Raw genomic sequence first — 27,211 nt, 5'->3', positions numbered from 1 at the left:
CCATCTATTTGTTTTGTCTTCAATTTCTTTCATCAACATTGTATAGTTTTTGAGTATAGGTATACCACCTTCTAACTTAAGCTTATTTCTAGGTATTTTATTATTTTAGTGCAATTGTAAATGGAATTTTGCTGCATCCCAAAGATTTTGGACCATTGTTTTCATTTTTAATTGTCTCCATGTATTATTTTTATTTCCTCTTTGATTTATTAGTTGACTCATTACTTTGTTAGTAGCATGCTATTTATCTTTCATGTATTTCTGCCTGTTTCAGATTTTCTCTTGTGATTACTTTTTAATTAGATACTATGGTGGTCAGAAAAGATGCATGATTTGCTTTTGATTTATATATATATTTTTTATGTTTTTATTTATTTGTGAGATAAAGAGAGAGACAGCATGAGCAGGGGTATATATATTTATTTTGTTGAGACTTATTTTGTGGACTAACATGTGATCTGTTCTCAAAAATGTTTTTATATACACTGGAATAGAAGGTGTATGTTGTTGTTTTGGGGTCGAATATTCTGGATGTTTCTATTATGTCCATCTCATGCAATATATCATTCCAAGTCACTATCTCCTTGTTGATTATCTGGTTGAATGACCTTTTTATTAATATAAATGGAGGTGTTATAATATCCTACTATATTTGTACTATTATCAATTTTTTATCTTTACGTCTGTAATAGTTGCTTTAGGTATTTGGGTGCTCCCGCTTTGCTATTGTAGGCCAGGTTTGATCCCTCTGCTATAAAACGTGTCAGTTTGGTGCCATCATAGAGGCTTTTAATTGGGTGGTGTCAGAAGTCAGACCAGATGCCTGTCTCCATTCTGTCTTTCAGGGATACAATTACCTAGGACTACAGGATAATCTCCCTGTGTTTCCTTCTGTGAGATATTTGTTGGTGGATGTGGCTGGAAGTCAGATCAGATGATTGCCCCTAACTCTGTCTGCTGGGACTGCAGATATGCTGATGAGAAGTGCATTCTCTCTGCACTGCAAGTTATAAGGTTTGACTCCTGGAGCTGTGTGTGTGTGTGTGGTATCTCCCCTTGTCCTAAGGGCAGGAGTCACTTCAGATCATCACCCGTCCCGGCCAAGATCGCTTTCAGGATGAGTCATAGCAGGGGATGATTTGGAGTGACTCCTACTGAGTGGCAGGTTGGATGTGTTTAATCTTCCGGAGAAAGTGTGTTATTTGTAAGGTAGGTGGAAAGTGTTTCTGCTGACTCAATGTCCAACTATCTAAGTCTGGGGACAAGGAAGAAATGGCATTGGCCATCTTTCTTTGTTCTCTAAATATCCCTGCCCCTCCAGCACACATTCTAAGATTAGTAAATAAATCTCCTTGTATACTCCAGGTGCTTTCAGATAGATTCTTCTATACTTTATTTTGGCAGATCTGTTTGTTACACTGTTTTTTTGAGGGCGAAGACTCAGTTTTCTTTGGTCCTTGGGCTCTCCCAGAGTTAAGCCTGATGATTTTTAAAGTACCTGGAGTTAATCGCAGCTGATTGCAAAAATCCACAAAGTTAGGGCCCACTGGTTTTCAAAAGCAAATGTTATGGGGATTCATCTTCCCAGGGCAGTTCCTCTGTGTCTTCGGTGCCTGGTATTGAGTCAGCTCCTCTCTATTTCTGTGCTTGTGGGTCTCCCTTTTTTTGTGGTTGGTCCTGTCAGGAGTATGTTTTTCACCCACATCTCTACCCCTTCTACTTTTTCTGATGTGGCCTCCTCTCTATGATTAACTGTGGAAAGTCAGTTCTACCACTTTTTGGTTTGTTTTCTGGGTTATTTGCATTGATGTGTTGGTTATCTAGGTGTGTTCATGGACAAGGTGAGCTTAGGAATCTCCTACCCCAACATCTTCTAGAAGTTTCTCAATTTAATGAATTGGATCTTCTCTCTAGTTCTATTAATTTTTTGTATGACCCCTTCCAAGCCCTTCCTCTAACCTTCTGTCCCTCAGCCAGACTATCCCTTTCTACCTCAGACCCTAAGATACCACAGTCACTTGAACTTTAGAGCCCCTACCCTCTATTGGTGTCTCAAAGGGGGAAAATGAGCTCTCACCCACCCCCAACAAATCACCTGAGGCTGAAAAGAGAAAAAAGAATATTAGGAAACAGGCCTGGATGTTTTCTCCACTAAGATAGGCTTGAGGGACATCCAAGCAGATGTTAGATATCTCCTCAGTTATTAGCCTGTTTACTCCCTGACCCATATCAGATTACATTTCAGGGCAAAGGAACATATTAATGATCTCCTTCACAAACATTAGTAAATATATAAGCTTACTTGCCTGCTTATTTGCCAGAAGCAAAATTCAGATAAAAATATAAGCTAGAGATAAATCAGGAAGATTGTTTTACTATCCTTAAATAACTAATATTTAATGGCTAATATTTTATAATAAAAGCTATTAAATATTATTTTGCATCTTCCTTTAAGTTTATGTATGCATGTGTATGTACATATGTATGAATGTATGTATGTATGTTTTGTATATATGGCATTTTCTACCTTGGGGTTTTATTACTAAATTAATTATTAAAATAATTCTATTAAAATTGCTTAGAGATAAATGAGCATTTCTATAAATTAAGTGTTCCTCAAATTCTCAAAAATATATTTTTTAAAAGTCTACTTTACTTAGGATAATCTTATATAAATGGTAAAGTAGTAAATTAAAGGGAAAAAAGGAGAAAAGAAGGGAACGTGTACATTTAATTCTTAAGCTGTTTCTGATATTATTGATACTAGTGCAATTTCTCAACTAGAAAAATAACTTAGAATGACAACTGCTCTTGTTTGGTTAGCTTATAATTTTTGAGATCAACTTGAACATAACTGTTAAGCATTGTATAAAAAATAGTTGTAAGTGGAATAAAAGTTGTGAATTAACTTTCAACAATTATTTTATTAAAATATATTCTTAAAAATAATTCCATAAGCCATTTTAGTAACTTGAAAGCTTAAAGCTATACAACATAAAGATAAATAATGTGTATTCATGAAATATTTAGACCATTGCCAAAATCAAAATATTGAAATAGTAATTGATGAACAAACACTCATCTAGTTTACTATTTTTTTTGCTGATTTTCTTTTTTTCCNAGTTTTTGTCAGCATTCAAGAGTCTCTCATGGTTTGCCTCTCTCCCTTTCCCCCACCATATCCCCCTTCTTCTCCCCCATGGTCTTCCATTAAGTTCCTCCTAATCCTCCTATACGTGCAAACATATGATATCTGCCCTTCTCTGTTTGACTTATTTCACGCAGCATAACACTCTTAAGGTCCATCCATGTGGCTACACATGGCCAGATTTCATTCTTTCTCATTGTCATGCAGTATTCCATCGTATAGATAAACGGCATCTTTTTGATCCATTCGTCCGTTTATGGACACTTAGGCTCATTCCATGTTTTGTCTATTGTTGAGAGTGCTGCTATGAACATTGGTGTACAAGTGCTCCTATGCATCACCACTTGACCTCCACCACAGCAACTTCTTACTTGAGACATCCCCAAAAGCAAGGGAATCAAGAGCAAAAGTAAACTATTGGGACCTCATCAAGATTAAATTTGCACGGCAAGATTTGCACGGCAAAGGGAGCAATCCACAAAACTAATAGGCAACCAATGGAATGGGAAAAGGTAGTTGCAAATGACATATCAGATAAAGGGTCTATATCCAGAATCTATAAGGAACTCACCAAACTCCACACCTGAAAAACAAACAACCCAGTGAAGAAACGGGCAGAAGATCTGAACCGACACTTCTCCAAAGAGGACATCCAGATGGCCAACAGACACATGAAACGATGCTCAGCATCTCTCCTCATCAGAGAAATACAAATCAAAACCACACTGAGATACCACTTCACACCAGTCAGAGTGGCTAAAATGAGCAAATCAGAGGACTCTAGATGCTGGCGAAGATGTGGAGAAACGTACACCCTCCTACACTGTTGTTGGGAATGTAAACTGGTAGAGTCCCTCTGGAAAACAGTGTGGAAGTTCCTCAAAAAAGTAACACTAGAACTCCTCTATCACTCAGCAATAACACTGCTAGGAATTTACCCAAAGAAGCTTTTTTCAAATAGCTAAAGGGTGGAATATGGTTGGATAGGTGATAGAAGGACGCTGGTGTTATCCAGAGAAACTATATAGTCTAATTACTCCTGAGAGACAGAGATGAAAAGGTCGGTAGGGGTAGAATTTATATCTACAGAATAGACTAAATGTGACTGTTTAAGCAAGCTGGTGTCCAGAGTTAGTCAGGTCAGTGTCCCGGGGAAAAAAAAGAAGAAAAAAAAAAGGGGAAGGGCAGCTCTCAAGCAGGAATGGGCTTTGTGTGATCCACTGTGTCAGGCAGGAGTTCTGCCTTGGCGGTTGTGGGGAGAAGAGTGGCTGCGCTCCAGTCCCTTCTTGAACCAAGCGCTGCACCTTGCTTTTTGGGTGTGTAAACCCCCCGGGACGGGAGCGCAGCCTAAGTGGGTTGTGCTCTTTAACCCAGGCCAGGCCTAGTTTCCAAATCCCAGTCCGCAGGCCCCACTGAAATTGATGTAGACACAACCTTGCAGGCGATCCCCTAGGGGCAATCCCAAGCCTCTTGCCTAGCCCTGGGGATGGAGCCAGAATCGCTGCTCCCCTCTCCTCCGAATCAGTTTGGCGAGCATGGGCATGTGTTTGCCTGTGGGGCGCGCCGGCCCACTGGATAGAGAGAAACCAGGTCCCTCTGTGTCTCGTCACCGAAAACACAAACTCATGGGCAAATCTCCCCCTTTTTAAGCTCTTCGCCTTCCCTCTAGAGTTCCAGTCAGCCAGGAGTGCGGAAGCCCGGTACGCGCATGCGGCTCCTCCAGGAGTCCAGCCAGCGAGGAGCACAAAGAAGTGGTCAAAGCGCAGCCCCTCTGGGACGAGTTGGCACGCAGGGACCTGGTGTGCAGGGATTTGGCGTGCACGGTCCTGTGCTCCGAGCGGAGGTTTTTCTGTTTCCCAGTGACAGGGACTGTGTCTTCAGTGGTTTCAGACTCTCTCTTTTTCCCCCTCTCACTCCCTGCAGAGGGGGATCGCCCCCATCCCTGGAGTCTCTGATCCCGGCCTGATTTTATCTTCCCCAGTTCGCACTCACTTTAGAAGGCTTTCTCAGTGGATTCTGCGTCCTTTTTCTCCCAATCTCTTGGGTTCTGTAAGGTTTCCTATGGCTTCAGATCTTTTCCGTGTGAGATATAGGGGTGACTGCAAAGTACGGAGCTCCCTACTTCTCTGTCATCTTGCCCCTCAACCCTAGTAATATCTTATATAGTGTATATAGTATATGATATATAGTATATTTATAGTATATATTATATACATAATCAAATATCATTCCAACATAAAAATAATGAAGTCTTGCCATTTGCGATGACATTGATGGAGCTAGAGTGTAGAATGTTAAGTGAAATAAGTCAGTTAGAGAAAGACAAATACAAATGATTTCAATCATATGTGGAATTTAAGAAATAAAAACAAACGAGCAAAGGAAAGAGGAGAGAGAGAGAGAGAAACCAAGAAACAGACATTAACTATTGAGAACAAACTAATGGTTACCAGAGGGGAGGTAGATGGTGAGAAGGGTAATACACTTCTGATGAGCACCAGATATTGTATGGAATTGTTGAACCGGTATATTGTACACTTCAAATGAATATAACGCTGTATGTTAACTAACTGGAATTAAAATTATATTTTTTAAAATGTTTATTTATTATTGAGACAGAGAGAAACATAGCATGAGTGGAGGAGGGGCAGAGAGAGAGGGAGACACAGAATCCGAAGAGCCCGACATGGGGCTCGAACCCATGAACTGTGAGATCATGACCTGAGCTGAAGTCCGATGCTCAACCGACTGAGCCACCCAGGGGCCCCAAGTAATACTTTTTTAAAAAACTTTTTTTCCACTTATGTTTACCAAAAGTCACATAAGTTTATAGTATTTCTGTTTCAAAATTTGTCAATAGAAAAAAAAACCTTTATGCCTCATGGAGTGTTGTGGGTAGTCTAAACATAAGTGTTAAAAACAAGTAAACTAAATAGAGATAAAACATTTGTAGGCAAATGTTTATATAGCTCCCAACATCTTTGGTAATCTAAAATTTTAAAGTTTTGCTAAATTAAAAGATGAGTAAAATCAGGGTCGCCTGGGTGGCTCAGTCGGCTGAGTGTATATTTCGGCTCCGGTCAAGATCTGGTGGTTTGTGATTTCAGGCCCCACGTTGGGCTCTGTACTGACAGCTCAGAAACTGGAGCCTGCTTCGGATTTTGTGTCTCCCTCTCTCTCTGTCCTTCCCCTGCTTGTGTTCTCTCTCAAAAATAAACATTAAAAAAAAAAAAGATGAGGGGATGCCTGGATGACTGTCTGTTAAACTTCCCACACCTTGGCCTACGTCATGATCTCACAGGTCCGGAGTTTTAGACCAATTTGGGCTCTGTGCTGACAGCTCAGAGCCTGGAGCTTGCTTCGAATTCTGTGTCTCCCTCCCTGTCCTTGCCCCTCCCCCACTCACACTCTGTCTCTCCAAAATAAATAAACATTTAAGAAAAAAATTTTAATGGGTAAAATCAAATTTGTTGATAATCTAGATTATTTCTGAATAAAGTAATAAAACATTAAGTACTGAACATTATTTATTTTTGTCTTACTATAGAAAAATTGGGGCTCCTGATGGCTCAGTTATTTGATCATCTGACTCTTGATTTTTGCTCAGGTCATGATCCCAGGGCCATGGGATCCAGCACTGAGTTTGGCTCTGTGCTGAGCATGGAGAGTGCCCAAGATTCTCTCCCTCCTTCCCTCCCTCTCTCTCTTTCTCTCTCCCTCCCTCTGTCCCTATTTCTCACTCTCTCTCTCTCTAATAAAAATGAAAAATAATTTTAAGAAAAACTAAAATAAATTTGAGTCTCTTATTGTAAGATTGTACTATAAACTGTTTCTAAAATTATGAAAGATATTAATAAATTTGTTAACCTAAATAATTTTGAGGGCACTTGTGTGGTTCTGTCAGTTAAGCATCTGATTCTTTTTTTTTTAAAACTTTTTTTTAATGTTTTATTTATTTCTAGGAGAGAGAGAGAGACAGACAGCGTGAGCAGGGGAGGGTCAGAGAGAGAGGGAGTCACAGACTGAAACAGGCTCCAGGCTCTGAGCTGGCAGTCAGCACAGAGCCCGACGCGGGGCTCGAACCCACGAACCGCGAGATCATGACCCAAGCGAAAGTCGGACGCTTAACCGACTAAGCCACCCAGGCGCCGCGTTAAGCATCTGATTCTTGATTTCAGCTCAGGTCATGATCTCACATTCATGAATTCGAGCCCCATGTTGTGCTCTATGCTGACAGTGTGGAGCCTGCTTGGTATTCTCTCGCTCCCTCTGTCTCTGCCCTTTTCCTGTTCATGCATCCTCTCTCTCTCTCTCTCGCTCTCGAATAAATAAATTTTTAAAAATTAAAGAAGAGAAGAATTCTGGTATAACATATAGTTCACGATTGTTTACTACTTAGTTTACATTAGAAATAAACGTTTCTAAGCATTAAGAATTCTAATAAATGTATAAGACTACTGGAAATAATAGGAAGAACAGCTCTGTATGTGAGGAAATTAAGATCTGTGCTAAAAAGCACAGGGAAAGGGATAGGAAACCAAAATACATATTTATTGAGGGAAAAGAAAATAATTTTGCTCTAAAGTAAGACTGATTATTTATAGAGGGAAAGTTTAGTTGATGAGCTGAATGTAAACAAAGAAAGTTGTAATAGTTTTACGAAGATAGAGTCTTTGGTAAGAAATTTGATGTGTGATTCGTACTGGCTAAGATTAGGATAAATTTAAATAATTAATGAATTGTCATATAAAAAGTACATCAGTACAAAGTTTTCATTTTCTCTTAGCTAAAAATAAAAAGTTTTTTTAAACCATTGGACTGATTTTCATAAGAAATTGTAAACAAACGATGTCTGCCTTAAAAAACAATGATTATTCTTGCCGAAGTAATTTACCATGTTTATAAGGTCTCTGATTATTTAAGGAATCTGAGTCTTAATATTAAAAAAGCTAGGCAGCTGCGGTGAGTGATAAACCGGTGAGTAGTGGCGAGCTGCAGCAAGTCCAGGGGAAAGGAAAGAAAAGCTGAGGTTGCTCATAGAACCGTCCCTGGAGAAGAGAAAAACCTCGGCTTGGAAAGACTGTTTTTTAGCTCTGGCTCAGGTGCTGACTTTAAAAGAGGTGCCCTGGTCCCAGAAGGCGCCAGGAAAACCTGAACTGCCTTTCGCCCCCCACAATCCATGGCGGCGGTGGCCCGGTAAACCAGCAGCAACCCGGCGCCGGGTGAAGCGGCAGTGGCGCGCGCGACATCGGCCCACTAAAGCGGCAGTGGCGGCGACCTGGTGAAGTGGCGCCGGCGCCTGGTGAAGCGGCGGTGCGTGAGGGAAAAGTTGCCTGCTGAAGCGGCGCTGGCTGGTAAAGCGGTTGCGGCGGGGTGAGGCTACGCGGACTCTGCGGACCTGAAGTTGCTATGAATCCCAGATGCACTCGGGTTGTATTGCTGCTTGACCCCAGTGGATCCGAGGCTGTGGCACTTCTCCCACCTTCCACTCAACCTCTGGCAACAGGGAAGCAGCAACCAGCGGAACTGTTAATGGCGGTATAACAAAGCCTCTTAGGAGTAATCAGACTAGATAGCTTCTCTAGCTAACACCACCGTCTTTCTCTCACTTCTCCAACCATACTCCACCCTTTAGCTCTTTGAAAAAAGCTTCTTATCCCTTCTGCCTGTTCATTCTATCTCCAATTTTGCCTCATCTCCGCCCTATCATCTCTCTCTTTCTCCATGCTCCTCAACCAGAACTGCATACACCCGGCTATTTAATTGTAGCTGGGAAATCTGCTTATATGCTTTAAACCGATCTTTGTCTATCGGTTTTCTTCTTTCTTCCTTTTCTTTTCTTCTTTTTGACTTTTTAATGTATTTTTATTTTCTATCATTCGCCTTCCCTCCTCTGTCTTTTCTCATTACTTTTTAGTTTTCCCTCTTGGTTACCGTGATTGTTGGATTTGTCTGTGCGTTTGTGTTCCTCTGTTCCCTGTGTGTTTGTCTGTCTGTTTTCTTCTCCAGGGCTACCTCAAGAAACAAACCAAAGTACACATGGTGGAGAGTCCCAAATACCACTAGGAGTAGGAAAATAAAATAACCAAGGTCTCAACAAGAGAGACCAAGAAATACCATTCAAAGAACACTTTCTGAAAGGATAGGCCCTGGACAGTCAGAGTCTTCTTGGGTACAGCAGTGCTCACAGGTGCAGAGAGCATAACAAGTCTTTAAAACTAACAAGCGACAGAAAGCTAACCAAAATGACGAAATGAAAGAGCTCTCCTCCAAAGAAACTCCAAGAAGAATTGACAGCTAATGAACTGTTCAAAACAGATATAAGCAGCATAACTGAACAAGATTTTAGAACAATAATCGTAAAATTAATCGCTGGGCTTGCAGAAAGCATGGAGGACCTCAAAGAAACTATGGCTACAAACAACATGGAGAACAAAAATAAGCATGATGAATTAAAAAATGAAATAAATGAAATACATAATAAACTGGAAGTGTCCAATGCACGGATTGAAGAGGCAGAAAAGAGAGTAAGTGATTTAGAAGACACCATTATAGAAAAACAAGAAGCTAACAAAAAAAGAGACAAACTCATCCAGGAACATGAGAGAAGAGTTCGAGAGCTCAGTGATACAGTCAAACGCAACAATATCCGTATCATAGGAATCCCAGAAGAGGAAGAGAGAGGGAAAGGTGCTGAAGGAGTCCTGGAACAAATTATAGCAGAGAACTTCCCATACTGGGGATGGAAGTAAACATTGAAATACAAGAGGTTCAGAGGACTCCCCTCAGACATAATTTGAATTGATCTTCGGCACGGCATATCGTACTGAAAATGGCAAAATATAAGGACAAAGAGAGAATTCTGAAAGCAGCTAGGGAGAAAAAGGCCCTAATACACAAAGGGAAAGCTATCAGAGTGGTGACAGACCTATCTATTGAAACTTAGCAGCCAAGAAAGGAATGGCAGGAGATATTCAATGTGATGAACAAAAAAAGGATGAAGCCAAGATTCCTCTATCCAGCAAGTCTGTCATTCAAAATAGAAGGNCAATCAAAATTGCACCAGCATACTTCTCAAAACTAGAACAAACTATCCAAAAATTTGTATGGAACCACAAAAGACCCCAAATAACCAAAGTAATACTAAAGCATAAAACTGAAACGGGAGGTATCACCATCGCAGACTTTAGCCTCTATTACAAAGCTGTCATCATCAAGACAGTATGGTATTGGCACAAAAACAGACACATAGACCAATGGAACAGAATTGAGAACTCAAAGCTGGACCCAAAAGTATACAGCCAACTAATCGTTGACAAAACAGGAAAGAGTATCCAATGGAAAAAAGACAGCCTCTTTAACAGAATGTGCTGGGAGAACTGGACAGCAACATGCAGAAGAATGAAACTAGATAATTTTCTCACACCATGCACAAAAATAAACTCAAAATGGATAAAGGACCTGAACATGAGACAGGAAACCATCAAAATCCTAGAGGAGAAAGCAGGAAACAACCTCCTTGACCTCCACCACAGCAAATTCTTATTTGACATATCCCCAAAAGCAAAAGCATCAAGAGCAAAAATAAACTGTTGGGTCATCATCAAGATTAAATCTTCTGTACAGCAAAGGAAACAATCCATAAAACTAATAGGCAACCAAGGGACTGGGAAAAGATAGTTGCAAATGACATATCAGATAAAGGGTTAATATCCAGAATCTATAAGGAACTCACCAAACTACACGCCCGAAAAACAAACAACCCAGTGAAGAAATGGGCAGAAGAGATGAACAGACACTTCTCCAAAGAGGACATCCAGATGGCCAACAGACACATGAAACGATGCTCAGCATCCCTCCTCATCAGGGAAATACAAATCAAAACCACACTGAGATACCACCTCACGCCAGTCAGAGTGGCTAAAATGAGCAAATCAGAGAACTCTAGATGCTGGCGAGGATGTGGAGAAACGGGCACCCTCCTACACTGTTGGTGGGAATGTAAACTGGTGCAGCCCCTTTGGAAAACAGTGTGGAGGTTCCTCAAAAAATTAACACTAGAACTCCCCTATGACCCAGCAATAGCACTGCTAGGAATTTACCCAAGGGATACAGGAGTGCTGATGCACAGGGGCACATGTACCCCAACGTTCATAGCAGCACTCTCAACAATAGCTAAAACATGGAAAGAGCCTAAGTGTCCATCAATGGATGAATGGATCAAGGAGATGAGGTTTATCTATACGATGGAATAGTACATGGCAATGAGAAAGAATGAAATCTGGCCATGTGTAGCAACATGGATGGACCTTGAGGGTGTTATGCTGAGCGAAATAATTCAGGCAGAGAAGGACAAATACCATATATTTGCACATTTAGGAGGATTAAGAGGAACTTAATGGAGGACTAAGGGGGAGAAGAAGGGGAGAAATTGTGGGGGAAAGGGAGAGAGGCAAACCATGAGAGACTCTTGAATACTGAGAACAAACTGAGGACTGATGGGTGTGGGCGGGAGGGGAGATGGGCATGGAGGAGGGCACTTGTGGCGATGAGTACTGATGTTATATGGAAACCATCTTGACAATAAACTATTTGTAAAGAAAAAAAAAAAAAGAAGAAGAAGAACGAAACAAAAAAAAAGTGATTAAGCCCACTTCGGGCATTTTTGTAAACTTTTAAGATTTAGTGAGTGGGTGTGATTCTTATATTATTATTTGTTATTATTAATAATAATTAATTAAAATTACCACCTATCAACCAGAAGTATCCTGCCTCGTACTTCAGTCCCTCCCTGCCCTCTGTCTGTTTCAGTTTCAGATTATACCAGGAAAACTCCTGAGAGCATTGTGAACTGATGTGGGAAACAAAGGAAAAAATGAAATCTCCTTACTACTCCTTACTACTTGTAACCCATTGACCAATCCTTGAAACAGGCATTCATTTCATCTACACTAGAGAAGGCAGGCAGAATTATGAGGCTTTTGTTGATCTTGAATAGAAGATGATGTAAAAATGGTCCTTTAAAAAGACAGGGAAAGCATGGGACACTGGCACATTGCAGTGTTCAAGTCTCACAGAACCAAAATGGATTGTAGCACAGTGGTCCAAACAGTGCTGACACTACCAGCAATGGCTTCATGCAGCTTTTGGGACTCCCATTTGAAAGCACCACAGAATAAATTATTCAGTTCTTCTCAGGGTTGAAAATTGTGCTAAATGAGATAACATTGCTTGGACCTTGAGGGCAAGATTACAGGGGAAGCCTTTGTGTAGTTTGCCTCATAAGAGTTAGCTGAGAAGGCCCTAGGGAATCACAAGGAGAGAATAGGGCACAGGTATATTGAAGCATTAAAAAGCAGTCAGGAAGAAGTTAAGTCATACTCTGATACCCCTCTGAATTTCATGGCTGTACAGTGGCTGGGGCCCTCTGACCACACCAGCACAGCCAGGAGGTATATTGGCATTATCAAGCAAACGAGCCTGGAGAGGTTGAGGTTTGGTGTTTACAGTGCAGGCTACCAGGACTATGAGGAGTACAGAGGCCTCAGGGATGGCTACAGCTTCACTAATGATCTGTTTGGGAGAGACCTCCATTATTGTCTCTTGGGCATGTATGACCACAGATACGGAGACAATGAGTTCACTGTCCAGAGTACCACTGGACACTGTGCCCACATGAGAGAACTGCCATACAAAGCCACAGAGAGTAACATTTACAACTTCTTCTCTCCATTCAACCCTGTGAGAGTCCATATTGAGACTGGCTCTGATGGAAGAGTGATGGGCAAAACCAATGTTGAGTTTGTCACTCGTGAAGAAGCTATGGCAGCTAAGTCCAAAGACTGGGCCCACATGCAACACAGATACATAAAACTTTTCCTGAATTCCACAACTGGGGCCAGCAATGGCCAGATGATGCAAGGCATGGGGGTGTCAGCCCAGTCCACTCCCAGAGGCCTCGAGATCCAGTCTGTGAGTGGCTGCTGCAGGGCTGGCTATGGAGGTCAGAGCAGTATAGATGGATATGACTTGTTTTGTAGGAGCATTTGGGTTATTGCAATCAAATTTTCACAGGCAGCAACAAGCAGTGAAAGGCAATTACTACTCTAGAGAAAGCTGTGGGAGCCATTTTACACCATAAGTTTTTGAAATCTGGAATAAAAAGTTACCTTTTCAGTGTTTTCTCATGCAAACTTTCTTCTAGCATGTGATATTAAGTAAACTTAAACTATTGTCAGCTTTTCTCAATTAGTATTTTGGTAGTGATTTATCTGAGTTAAAGTAGTTTTAAGTACATTAAATGAACCTTTTACACCACATCACTGTGAACACATTGGGGAGATGTACTCTTTTTTGGAAAACTCAAGGTGCTAGGTCCCTAATTCAAAGAGGAACATTTCTCATGTTTGTTCATTCTAGTTTAATTTCTAGTTTATTTAAAATCTTTTAGGTTATGTTTAATCTTTTTTAAAAAATAAGTTAATTTTGAAAATTGAGACACTTTACTAATACTGTAGGAATTGGTGAGGTCTTGACTTAAAACTTTCTTTGTACTGTGATTTCCTCTTGGGTGTATTTTGCTAAGTGAAACTTGTTATTTTGTTGTTGTTGTTAACTAAATTTTTTTTTCTAAAAATTAAGATTTTTATTTAAAAAAACCCAGAAACTTGATGCTTTCTCTTTTTTTTCTGTCTTTATGCAAAGTTCTCTCTCTTGGGTACAGGAAAGCCACCTCAGTGATTAACACAGCTACTGATCTTAAGACTCCTGTGTGAGGTTTCCTCCTCATTGGTCTAATATGATTCCCTTCACATCTCTGATCTAGGAGCTTCTAGCTGTGAGATATCCACTGGGAGCCAATTGAATTATAACCCAATAGGGGACTTCCTTGGGAAGTTGGTTTTAAAGACATGTGTTGGAATGTCACTTAGAGCATGATGGATTTCTATCTTTTCTGTTTTCTGTCAATGTCCTCTACTAACCACTGACATTACAAAATTGGATAATTTCTCCCTGTAAAACTATTCTAGTATTTTCCATGGGTTAAAAATAGCAAGTCCTTCAAGGCAAGGTAAGGCATGGCCTTCATGGCACAGCTTTCAGGGCACAAAGCACGAGTATCTCAGTCCATATGCCAGCACCCATTTTGCAGTCTAGAATGCGATGGGGAAGTGGAAGGATTCTAGTAGTATCCATACTACAGGGCCGTTAAAGGCAGGGAAGTGATCACAGCGATTTTATTTGAGGGATACTTCAGGTAACTTTCACACCAGGAACCTCTGACATACCCTGCAATGGACAAACCTTGAGAGTCAGCAGGGATTTTCTTGGTAGTGGATCTTCTCTACTTTTCTAGGAGGATAGGATCTCCTTCTTTATTCTTCAGTTCTCAAAGATTCTCCCTTGGAATGCCCTTTAAACCACTAGAAACAAATTGGATTACAAGATTTAAGGGAAAAAAATAGATCTCCTATAATATGGCGTGGCCTTAGTAAGATCTATCAGTTAGATCTCTTCTATAGGAAACAGGGAAAAAGCATATAGTTACCCTAGGTCCAAGCCTTTAGGGCTCTAAATCAAGATCTGGACCTAAGGGCCTCTTGCATAATGTGTTTGGTCAGTAAATAGGCCAGTAAACTCCCTCAAGACATACTTGATGCTAATTATCTAACAGGCCTCCTCCTGATAGAACCCAGGTTGCTGGAGGAAATACAGGCCATCTCTTACAAAGGGGATGCTGACTCTCTCACTGTTCCTCCTCCTAATAGATGTGTGGGCTTCTCCCTCACTCATTTCCTGGGTTAATGGCTATAATTGGAGCCAACTCTGTTTAGCCTACCTCAAGACAGGGACTATAAGGAATATTCCCAAGCAGCTGCCAAAATTCCCTTTGTTTTGGGCAAGTTCCCTGTCTTCTCTGGCCAGACATGGACTACATATTTCCAGTTTAGTGAAAAAAGAAAACCATGGTGTCTGATCATCTGTTTGACCTGATGAGGTTTAGAACCAGGAACTCTCTTTCTCTTCATTCTGGCACCTCTTCTGCTCCCCACCTGTTTCTCCACCATTTTGGGTGTAGCCTGTATAACTTGTTCTTATACCATACTTAGTGCCTCCAGCACGATTAGATCCTCCTCCTACCCTCTCTGTCAAGGAGAAAGGAGCACCCCTACTTGGACCACCCTATTCAGATTTCCCCACTTGTGTCCCAGGTAAAATTAATAATAGGAAACAAATTGATTGACTTTTAGGCAGACCCAGGTGAAACATAAATCAGAATTTAAGCAAATTTAAATTAGTTGGTTTAATTAAAATAGACATGTCTTTAGAGTTATCAGCATTAAGTATGAAAGTTTTATTCTACCAAAGTTTACTAAAAGTTAAATAAGCTCATTATCTCTTGCAATTTGTCAGCAAACACCTGACTTAAAATGATGGTTAATTTTGTCTCAGATTTTTCATGGGTAATTTTTTAATAGTTTATTGTCATGTTGCTTTCCATACAACACCCGGTGCTCATCCCCACAAGTGCCCTCCTCCATGCCCATCTTTCACGGGTAATTGTTAAGTTAGCTTTCAAAGTCTTTGGTAACCTGAAACTTAATGTTTTGCTTGGATGATAAATTGGATTACATTTATCTAGCTAGGTCTTTTCCAAAGAGGATAAAATACTAAAGCATTGATTACTAAGCATAAAGTTTATCTGCTTTTGACTTTTTTTTTGCCATTTACAAAGATATATTTGTTTGTTTATTATTTTTTAATATAATTTATTGTCAAATTGTTTTTTCTTATTGTGAGAAACTAAGGTTATTTGGGTCGGTTGGAAAAATGCTTTGCAATCTGAAGAGTTCTGGTGTAACAGTTCACAATTGGCTACTACTTAGTTTTCGCTGGGAACTAATCTTTCTAAGAGTTAAAACTCTGCTAAATGTAATTAAGAGTGATGGAAATAAGGGAAGCAAGTCTGTATGTGGAAGAAAGAAATAAGGAATTGACATACGTTTTTGTTGAAGGTGAAAGAAGGTAATTTTGTCCTAAATAAGACTTGTAGTTTGGAATGAAATGGCTTGGGACAAAATCTGAAGCAAAGGAAAGTTGTAGAAGGTTTGTGAAGGGAAATCTTTGGAAAGGAATTTTATGTGTGGTCAGGAAGGACTAAGATTAAAATGAATGGATTTTTAAAGTAATCTGGTATATAAGATCGAAATTCCACTTTCTCTGTTAAAAAGACAAGATTTCTTGGATTGTTGGTCTGCTTTTGATAAGAAAATGTAAACAAAGTTGTTTTCTCTTTCCTTTGTCCATAAAAACCAGTTTCTATGTTTTGCCTTTATCAGGTCTTTGGTGATCAATAATCCTATTTAGGCACGTGCTTTAAAACTTTCTAAGGCTTTAACAAAATTCCTCAAGATTTAAATTATAAACAGACCTCTGACTAATTAGGTTGATTATTTGGTATGTTACCTTCTGGTATAAGGTTGTAGAAAGTTTGGTATAAGGTCATCACTAGTTACTATTGAAGTGTTATGTTACAGAAGTAACTGAATTTCCAGCTCTCATATTAGATCTTTAACAATGTTCATTTCTGAGTTTTTGTCATTTATAATTGTTCTTATTCTATTGTGAAATGTGTTTGTCTTCAAGAAGATTCACAAAAAAGACCCTTTTTTGACAAATGCAAGTACTTTATATCTCTAAGATTAAAACTGAAATGGGTAAGAATTTCTAGAACTTAAAAGCTGCATTCAAAATGAGAAAGAGGGACACCTAAGTGATCCAGGTGGTTAAGTGTCTGACTCTTAATTTCAGCTCAGGTCATGATCTCTTGGTTTGTGAGTTCAAGCCCCATTTAGGGCTTTGCACTGACAGCACTAAGGCTGCTTAGAATGTTCTGTCTCTCTCTCTCTCTCTCTCTCTCTCTCTCTGCCCCTCCACCTAGTGCTCTCTAGCTCAAAAATAAATAAATAAACATTTTTAAAAAGCTGAAAAAGAATTACTAACATGGGACTAAATGAATTGGGAAAAATGATTATAGTTTTTGTGACTCTTATTTGACATGTTGCTGGTTTTCTATGTTTGCTCTTCCAGATAAAGGAAACTTCTTATGACTTACAGAAATGTGATAAAGTATTCATTTGTGAACACACTGAAGCATTAAACTTTTCTCTCTTATCTGAAACTTTTAAAATTCAAAAAGCTTCAGTGAGTATTATTTTTCCATGGCAATCATAATTATTTTCACAAGTTCAATAAGCATCTTTTCTCCTTGCAACAGGACACCATTGGAACATTGGTTATTTACCAAGGATTTCATTAGAATGTCATATTTGAGAGAGACATGAATAGGCCCAGATATGATCAAATACCTTTAATAAACTAAGATTGTTATAAAACATGGAGTGAACTGAGCCCCTTGGAACTATTGGCCTGGTACCTTGTTGACAGAGTTCCCAGTATCTTTACCAAGTGAGTAAAGAATGTCACTTCGTGGCAGGTACAGGAACCTCAAGATACTTTTGGGAACTCATAAAGACAAATTTCTCAAATCTACAGGTACTGTAAGCATGTCTGGTGGCAAGTACTTGGCTTGGCTTCAGGACTGGAGGGGTTACTAAATGTTCAGTCTAGATTCACTATGAAGAGTTCCAGCAAACCTGATTTTGAAAGACCTTTATGTTTAATCACCATTCTTGCTGAGTTTATGTAAATAATTAGGCCAAGTTTGTTAAAACTGGACCTGTTTTGCAAATGAATTATTCTTGATTTGGCTATAAGGGCAATTAGGCTTGATTTGGAAATAAGGGCAATTATAGAGAGAAAAATTGTATTTCAGTAACATCTTTATAGATGTTAAATTCTAGTTCTGATTGTCTTTGAATGCTGTTTGCCTAAGGTAGAGAACTTGAGGTAAACTTCAGAGAAATTGCCCCACAGCTCATGTATAGACCATCTTTTTGCTTGCTGTTGTGTGGGGACAATAACAGGACCCCACGGGCACATGATTATTTGAACAACTGGAAAATAGGATGAATTCTCCAATAATAGTATAACTCAACTATCACCTTGAATAATTCTATGTGGCTGGGATGACAAAATTGTAGTGTACTCCACTCCACAGGGTTAACTATGAACTTGTGGAGTTTGTGAATAGCTCCTATTTCCTTATGCTATCAGGTTGGATGATGCACTTGGGAATGCCCTCATCTCCTGAGACAAGCCTCCCACTTGCCAGTGATTCCTTGTAATTTTGTTAGGCTAGACCTCAGACAAAGAGGGCTTCTTGATGATTTTATTCCTTAGTCATATCCATCCCGGGAGCCACCTCTATTGTTGTAAAATTGCAAATAGAGGCTTTGACCAAGCATATAACAGCCACCTTTAATCAGTAACCCACATATTCAAAAGGTGGCCCTCAAAAACCTAAATAGCTCATGATATGCTGACTGTAGTGCAAGGAGATCCAGAATTAGATGACTGGCTCCTAACAAGATATAATGGCTATCCAGCTCTAACTTGTGTCCATGACTTCCCCCAGGCGGGATAGGCTACTGCACTCTGAAGTTTGCCTGGATGAATGGATACATTATTAAAACCATTACCAGCCTAGCCAACCTTCTGATTTAAAACAATAGTGGACATGTTCTTTGTTTCATTGGCATGATCACATAGCATCCATCTTTATTCCCTCTTTGGGAATGGAGGGTGTAGTCTGGCACATGGAAGTGTAGCAGGATTCTCGCACAGAGACACCTGACACGGAGGCTTTTTTCTTTTTTTCCAGGAAGCAACTTTATTCCTGCCAGCACTGCTCAGTTGGGTTGTACCAAAAGAACTGAGCCCTGAACACCACGTGGCATGGTTTTGTATATATTTTTTACTTCTTTGTCTCCCATATATAACACAAAAACATGTACTCTGATTAAGTGGTCTCATGTTATAAGGTCGCAAGGGATGTTGTCATATGAATAGCAAGGTTGCCTTGAGATGTTCTTTTTTTTTTTTTTTTCTCTTTCCTTAGGGCAGGGACCCTACCACAGAAGAACACAGTGAAAATCCTAAATGACACAAAAAATAGCATTTCTCTATTAAATACTGAAGTAACACAAATATGTAAAGCAGTTTACAAAATAGAATGGCATTCTATAGGAGCCACTAGATTTATAGATTTATAGATTAAAAATAGATGTTTTAATTGTTATGGTGGAACTTGTGCTATCATAAAGACAGAATGCTGTGTATACATTCTAGATAAAAATATTTCTGGATTTCTAACTAACATTAATACTCAAACTGGTGCTTTAAACAATCTCTCTTTTTCCTTTAATAATTAGTTAAACTTCTGAACTGGAAGAGGATTTTTATCAACTGTCAAAAGACTCTTACTTAAGCTTCTTTGTCTTTTATTTTAATTTTTTTTTTTTATTTCTAGGAGAGAGAGAGAGAGACAGCGTGAGCAGGGGAGGGTCAGAGAGAGAGGGAGTCACAGACTCTGAAACAGGCTCCAGGCTCCGAGCTGGCAGTCAGCACAGAGCCCGACACGGGGCTCAAACCCACGAACCGCGAGATCATGACCCAAGCGAAAGTCGGACGCTTAACCGACTAAGCCACCCAGGCGCCCCAACTTCTTTGTCTTTTTATTACCCTAAATGTGTTTTGCTGGTTTCTCTCATGTCTCTTGACCTGGTAGAGACTCCTTCACTGACATAGCATCAAGCCTACAGATGACCCTTTTTACTCTGGAAGATCCATACATGCAGCCTCCCTTGGGTTCAATTGTCTCTGCCTTTTGTCATATATATATATATATGACAAGTGTTAAGGACCTCCCATATGTATGGACATCTCTATTTCCCCCATTCAGCAGGAAGAATTTAACAGAAGATAAGACCTTCCACCCTCAGCAATCTTAAGGATTTAAGGGTCAAAATTATTCAAGGGGGAATTATGTGGGGAACAAAGGCAAAAGGGAAAAGAAAAGAAATTCTCTTATTACTTACAGCCCATTGGCACATCCTTGAGATAGGGAGAATAACCTTCCTCTAGGAACTCAGCTGCCTCAACATTTTGCTAAGGGCAAGAGGCAATCTTAGCTCAGTCCCCAGAATCCTGTGAGTCTACTTTAAACATACAGAAATTCCTTTAAAAGCTTCCTTTATTTCTGCTCGCTAAGATGTATGTTAGCAATCATACTCCAAGCATATGGCCCGCTGATATATACCTGAAGGGTCTCATTATAATAGGAAAAAATAGGATATAATAGGCAGAGAGGGAAAGGTTAGGACCCAAGGTTCCTGGGTGGGAAAAACACATATTTTAAAACAATGCAGGGAGTGTCTGACCAGGAGCAAACTCCCTCAGGCATAAGGTTTCTCTTAAGGATGTTAACAGACACCACCTGCTCCTCTTCAGGTTCTCAGGAATTTGACAGTCAAAATACCTACCTAAATTAAATAAACCATAAAACTTATGTTATACAAGAGACAGTATGATCGAAATCCGACAACTCACACAATAGAATCGAGCCAATAAGAAATGGACAACTCAGCACCTGGAGTTATCAAACCAAAAAGGGTAGAGCCTGAGAAGGAACATAGGGAAAGTTGGGGACCGACCATAACTCTGTAAAACAAAGTCCCTTGCCTGAGTCATCAGCATTCACTTTTGAATGCCCCTCTCTGCAATGAGAGATTTCATACTATTCTTTCTTTCTAATCTTATATTCTAATAAACTTTTGCCTGCTGCTCATTTTATTTTCTGTCCACTCTTCATTCTTCAAAGTGGTGAGACAACTAATCCCAGGTATTGAGGTTAAAAAAAAAAATCCTGAAACATCATGGCTGTTTTTAGTAAACAGTAATAAATGACCTTTTCCTAACAATATCTAGCCCCACCAGGATCCTGAAAACATTGTTTCCAAAATTCTTCCAAGGCTTGCTTTGTCTCTAACTCTCTCCAAACTTGAAAGTACATAATCACAACCCCAGTATTGGTCTTTCTGCCCACAGGTCCTATCCTCGTGCTTTAATAAAACCTCCTTTCTGCACTGATTAAGACATCTAAAGAATTCTTTCTTGGCCATCAGCTCTGGACCCCAACATATCCACATCATGAACCAACACTTCATCATTGATTTTAACTTAATTAAAATGGATATTATCCTTTGTGAGCTTTGCCTAATCAGCTTAGGAACCCCTCCCTAAGGAGAAAGAAAAAAAAAATGAAGAAGAGAGGAGAGAAGACTTCAAGGTCACCGAGATATGAGTCCAGCTGCCTACATCCCCCGGTGTTCCTGTAAACTGAAACAACTTAATCAGACTGCATGTTTATGTGTATTACCATATATGGGAGACAAAGAAATAGAAAATGTATAAAAAAAACTATGCAATATGATGTAGGCCGCTCAGTTCTTTTGGGTACGAACCCAACTGAGCGGTGCCGGCAAAATAAAGTTGCTTTCTGGAAAGAAAAGTCTCGGTGTCACGACTCTCTGAGCGAGAATCCTGCAACAAGATGAGCCCTTTAAAGGGGATACTAGGGCTTCTCTGATACTCTCTGAATGTTTGCAGGTGGACTCTAAGGTTGTTATATCAAGGATCCTAAAATATAACACCTGATTGGGTTGAATTCATGATATCAGTACAATTACCAAAGATTCAAGATTTATCATGTTGTCTTATGCATCTGGTGAATGAACAGTTTGTACTTGTGAGAGTATAACTGCCAAAGAAATAGTGTATGATTTACCCTAAGGTGGGGATATACCAGTAATCAGAATGTTTTAACACACAGGGATCTATAATTGAACTAACTGATCAGAGGGTCCCTAGAACTAGATGGGAAGCCTACTGGAGTATTGTTTGAACTATATAAGAGGAAAAGTCATAAAGGCAATAGATTGCCACTACCTTCCAGACTTAAGTCAATTCACAGACTCAGAGTGGCATTAAATACATCATGAAAGAACACCTGAATGTGCCACAAATATTGATTTTGGTGTTACAAATAAATGTATTTATTTATATGTTAGTAAATTTGCAAATACTGAATCCACAAGTAATGAGGATCAACTTGTACCTTAAAATAACATAAGATGTGAACATTGGTTTCCAGAGTAAAATAAGTGTATTCATTCTTAGAAGGTAAATACAAATTTCAAATGCACAGAACTTAGAAAGAAAAGGACATGCAAGTAGAAAGAAAAAATTTCAAGTGTAAGGAGGTAAGAAGAAGTATGGTGCATTGACAAATTACAAAGGAATAAGAATGGCCTGTTCACAGAGTTGTAAATGGAGGCTTGGAAAAAGAGATTAGACAGAACAAGAAGGACTGATGTCATTTTTACCTCTCTCAAATTAGAAGAAACTGAGAAATTGTAATGCAGAAAAAGGTCTAATAATATTTTTTGACTTTAGGATGGTACTGTTTAAATGTTAAATTGTGTGTAATTTGGGGAAGGGAAGATGAATATAAGGAAACTGCTACATATACGCAAGCCAATTTTGAGTGGCAACCACATGGCATCTACTTTGTTACATGCAGTGGATGAACAGGTGAATGAAAAACATAGCCTTCTTCATGCATTTAACATCAATGGAGCAGGAATTCGGATAAATTAATAAGCAATTAAATTGTGAATAGTGACAGGGCTCAAAATGTGGCACCTTGGCATATTATTTTAAGCTGAAGGAATTTGAAAAAAAGTAGTTGCTTAAAGGACTCCCTAACCTTCTTCCCTTCTAAGATACTCATGTGAGAGGTGCCCTCCCTATACTTAGAGGAAAGGAGGATACTTATCTCCTAAGACTGACACCAAGAGGAATCTGAATGAACAGGCCTTACTAAATTTCCTCCAGTTTACTATAATTAGCCCATACCCTTTTGTCCTATTACATTTTTCTATGACGTTCTACTCTTATCAAACCTTATATAAAAACATTCAGGTTTAATATTCCCATCGGTCTTCTCATTTCATAATGAAGGCACCTGTATTATGTAAAACTTAAATAAATTTGTACATTTTTCTCTTGTTAATCTGGCTTTTGTTACAGAGTCCCAGTGGAGAATCTAGAGTGTTGGAAACAAAAACTTTTTTCCTCTCCTATAGTAGAAAAGCTGCAATTTCAATACTGAAGGATTTCAGAGATATAGATGAGCCTGTAATTTAGATTTAAATGGTCAGAGAAGGCTTCCTGGAGGAAGCAAATAATGACTAGAGACATAAAAGGTAAGTAGTAGAAACTCAAGGAAAATAGAACAGGGAAGACAAGAGTAGGATTTTTGTTCCAGGTAGGAAATAGGATATAAACTGATGACAAAATATTTGAGGCACCACAAGTAGAGAAGGTTGAATCTACCTGAATCAAGTGAAATATACATGTACAGGCTAAATTTTGAAGGAATGACACTTCACTTAATTGATTGTATGTTCTTTTCTTACACATTTATTACCTACATTTGACATCTTCTCAATGAGAATGCTGTTGGTGTGCCTATAAAATTAAAAATTTTAGTTTCTTGTTATCTGAAGTTTTGCTAATACAAACCCTTGGTTTTAGAGAAAGAATCTGTGCAGGCAAAAGGATAAAGGGTTTAGCAGAGAGAAAAAACAATCCTGAAGTCCAAGGGAGATCTCACAAGGAATTATGGTTTATAACTTCCACCATTCTCTTCATCTACTTAGGCTTTCCTGTGTGAGATTCCAAATCAGTCTGTGAATATTCCATGCACAAGTTATTTGCATGCCTTTATTACTCATGTTTCAGGAATAGAAACTTAATTTCATTTCTAGGATTCAGGGTTGCAGCGCCATCTGGCATCAAGAAAATGAGAGGCCAAAGTCAGTCTCATTGAAAAGCTCACAGTATGTTACCAGCAGCTGCTGGGGATAATATTGAGTTGTTATGGAAGGGATAAAGTGTCACAAGGCTGAAAGAAGAAAAAGTCATAAGAGGGAAAAGAGGACCCAAGAACCAAAAATAACTTCATTCATTTGAGTAGGAATCTTTTTTTAAATCTTTATTTCAAAATTGAAACATAATGCTATGTTTTGCTTCCAGGGAAACAACACAACTCAGAATTATTTACAGTAAAATCACAGGGAAACCTGACTCCATATCTACTTTTTAATGCCACTTTCTATAATTAATTGTTGTTCAGGTTGGTCTAAACCTATTTCACTGATGGATTTCATTTAGAAACATCGACTGCATGGTGTGTTTTCATGGACACACACGTACATAGCTGTACTTTATTATAAAAGCTGTTTAGTTATGTTTGTCCTGTGTCAAATTCATCCTTCTATAAATGTGTGTATGTCATTTTTCCTCATCAATTGCAAGGTTCGTAAGATGGTTCATTAGATGAATGTAATTTCACAGCCTAAACCCTTGGTAGGTTGTTTTTATTTTATTTTACCTTTTTAAAATATTGTTTTAATGTTTATTTATTTTTGACAGAGAGAGGGAGAAAACCAGGGAGGGGCAGAGAGGGAGACAGAATCCGAAGCAGGCTCTGAGCCGTCAGCACAGAGCCCGACACAGGGCTCGAAACTATGAACTGTAAGATCATGACCCGAGCCGAAGTCAGACACTTAACTGACTGAGCCACCCAGGCACCCTGGTAGGTCATTTTTAAAAAGTATTCCAATATGACTGAGAAAAAAAATATCACTTTATTTTCACCTTGTTGGAGTTTTTCTAGGTGCATCATATTCTCGCTTTTATTGTTTTGCCAATTTTTCATTTGAAGGAGTCCAGTTACTAATTTTAATTTTTTCTAGTCTTCAAACAAGTAAAGTTTTGTTAGCAGTTTTTAAGGTACCTGATCTCTTTTCTTTATTCACTCTTTTCTATAGCTCTTTGAAATCATTCTTACATAGTCAAAATTATCTGATATCCTATCATGCTTGAAAATGTATTAGGTTAGAATATATTTTCTGTGTGTTGAAATTACAACATTAGATTTAAGTTAGCTATTTTATTCTCTAGGAAATAAGTCAGTTTTTCCCCCCACCCAACCAAATGGAGTATTATACTGAAATTTAGTTGGGATTGAAATTAAAATCTGTTCATTTCAACTCAACTAACAGAACATTTGAAATTTTAAAACCGGACTTGAAATCTGTGGTTTCTTGATAGCATGTTGCTACATATTGAGTTTTGATTTCTAATATTTTTTCTGGGGCACCCTTGGGTGGCTCAGTTGGTTAAGCATCAGACTTCAGCTCAGGTCATGTCCCAGCTCCTAAGTCTGAGCCGCCCCCTTGTTGGGCTCTGTGCTGACAGCTCACAGCTCAGAGCCTGAAGCCAGGTTCAAATTCTGTCCTCTCTCTCTGCCCCTCTCCTGCTCACTCAGTCTCTCCTTTGAAATAAATAAACATTAATTTTTTTGTTTGATAATGCTTCTTTGGAAGATTAAATTTTATGGTATGTCAATTTTGAATTTTCTGTATTAATTAGAAAATCTTACTTCTGGACCATCTGCAAAGAAGCAGGTGGTGGGAAACCAGAAACAATGCAGCCATTGTCCCCAAGCCCAAAGTCTAGAAGTTTGCTGTTCCAGGTTCCACGAGAGTGCTGAGACTGGCACCTCCAGCAGAAAACGTGCCATCTTTCTGCCCTGCTGGGTCTCTTGCAATGCACCAGGGAAGGTCCAGAATGGAAGGGAGGGCAGTGGCCCACAAGGGAGGATCCCATGAGCATCTGCACTGCATAGGGGTGAGGCCTCCTCCATGACTTCCTTCCGCCTCCTGGCTTCTGTGGTATTCTTACCTAAGGGGAATTTCCATCAGTAGTTTGCTCCCTGCAGAAAAAGACGACCTCTGAAGGGGGAGGGGAGGGGAGGAAGCAGTGATTCTTGTGTTTTGATTTTAGAATTTATGCATGTAGAGGTTATTAGCCTCAGAAAAATAAAGCAGTGTTTTTAAGACCATAGAATTATTGTTTTATAAGTATTGTTTGTAAATCATTACTTAGAAATGTTTAAAATGTTTTTACTTCTCTTTTATCCAATTTCATTGGTCTGAATTTTCAAACACTTTGAAAATTATATTGAAGCTGTTATACTTCATTCATTTATTTAAATGGGGATACCATATTTAATAAAGTTAAAGTTTAAGTTTTGTTTTGCATTCTTTGGTACTTTCCTTTAAAAAAATAAAATTAACTGAAGAACATTTGTTTGACTGGGACAAAATTTCATCTATCTTTCAAGACTTATGTTAAAAATAATGCAATTTTGACTTTTAACAATGTCCTTAACTTAATAATTTTTTGTGTGTTCTGCAAACTTTTGAAATAACTCAGAATTCTTTTTCAAAGTAGCTACGGAACTTTGTTTATTTTCACCCCTAATGAATACATCACTATTCCCTTTCCTTCTTTTCACCAGCTTGTACTGGAACTCACTTTTCTGCCACACACTATTGTCCAATGTACCCATTTCCCCAGTACTGGTCTTGACTTTACCATTTCAATGTATACTACAAAAATATAGCAGAAACTTTTATCTGTTGCATTCCACAAATTTAGCAAGCTAATACTCCAAACTACTCCATAAAATATGATTTTTTATTTCCTTTACTCTTAATTATTTGGAAGTGGACTTTTAATTTTTTAAATTTTATTAAATAAATAATANCAGACTGAAACAGGCTCCAGGCTCTGAGCTGGCAGTCAGCACAGAGCCCGACGCGGGGCTCGAACCCACGAACCGCGAGATCATGACCCAAGCGAAAGTCGGACGCCCAACCGACTAAGCCACCCAGGCGCCCCATTAATTATTTATTTTTAATGTAATGACAGAAAATTTAGTACTACAGAAAAGCAAAGGGAGGCAGAGAATAATTCCAATAGGGTAAAACTCCTAGTATCATATTTAGGAATGGTTCTCAACTATTTCCAGTTTTTTTAAAAAATCAGATTGTTGCAGGATTCTCGCTCAGAGAGTCGTGACACTGAGACTTTTCTTTCCAAGAAGCAACTTTATTTTGCCGGCACCGCTCAGTTGGGTTCGTACCCAAAAGAACTGAGCGGCCCACATCATATGGCATAGGATTTTTT

General features: G+C 39.0%; 1 pseudogene; it reads left to right on the top strand.

The window, feature by feature from the left end:
- The first annotated feature begins 12,086 nt into the window (after positions 1-12,086).
- The window catches only part of LOC144244742 (heterogeneous nuclear ribonucleoprotein F-like), a 20,375-nt pseudogene continuing 5,250 nt past the window's right edge, over positions 12,087-27,211 (top strand).

This window comes from Crocuta crocuta, unplaced genomic scaffold (genome assembly GCF_008692635.1).
Source record: "Crocuta crocuta isolate KB4526 unplaced genomic scaffold, BGI_CrCroc_1.0 scaffold208, whole genome shotgun sequence".
Classification (NCBI taxonomy): domain Eukaryota; kingdom Metazoa; phylum Chordata; class Mammalia; order Carnivora; family Hyaenidae; genus Crocuta; species Crocuta crocuta.
This window is presented reverse-complemented; position numbering and strand designations above follow the sequence as displayed.